The sequence below is a fragment of the Athene cunicularia genome (assembly GCF_003259725.1).
Source record: "Athene cunicularia isolate RWA chromosome 1 unlocalized genomic scaffold, athCun1 chr1_part2, whole genome shotgun sequence".
NCBI classification, from domain to species: Eukaryota; Metazoa; Chordata; class Aves; order Strigiformes; family Strigidae; genus Athene; species Athene cunicularia.
In genome coordinates this window covers 76,453,423-76,454,054 of record NW_020799092.1, presented here as the reverse complement: position 1 = coordinate 76,454,054, position 632 = coordinate 76,453,423, and positions in this window count along the sequence as shown.

Genomic DNA, 632 nt, shown 5'->3' with positions numbered 1-632 from the left:
TGCCTCATCGTCCAAATCATTAATGAAGATGTTAAACAGGACTGGACCCAGTGTTGACCCCTGGGGTACACTGCTTGTTACTGGCTTCCAACTAGACTTTGCACTGCTGATCACCACCCCTGGACCCGTCCATTCAGCCAGTTTTCAACCCACCTCGGTGTCTGCTCAGCCAGCAGTTTGTCCATGAAGATCTTATGGGAGACAGTGTCGAAGGCCTTAGAAGTCCAAGTAGACAATATCCACTGCTCTCCCCTCATCTACCAGGCCAGTCATGTCATTGTAGAAGTTTATCAATGTGGTCAAGCATGATTTGCCCTTGGTGAGTCCATGTTGACTCCTCCTGACGACTTTTTTGGGCTTGATGTGCCAAGTACATACAACTTCAGGTGAAGCTTTCAGATTTTGTTAAAACTCTGTTTCTCTGTAACTCAACGTCTTTTTATTTGGTGGGTTTTCCAGAGGTGAAGAGGTTACTGTGGTGTCTTGCAGTCTAACCCAGCAGAGCGTATATACAAGATTAAGCTTTGAGGCGTTTCAGGACGGACCGTTTAACTGGCAATTGAGGCAGCGTTCTGATAGGAAATACCAGGAGCGCACCGCGGAAGCGGCGGGAAGGATCAGAGAACCCGTCC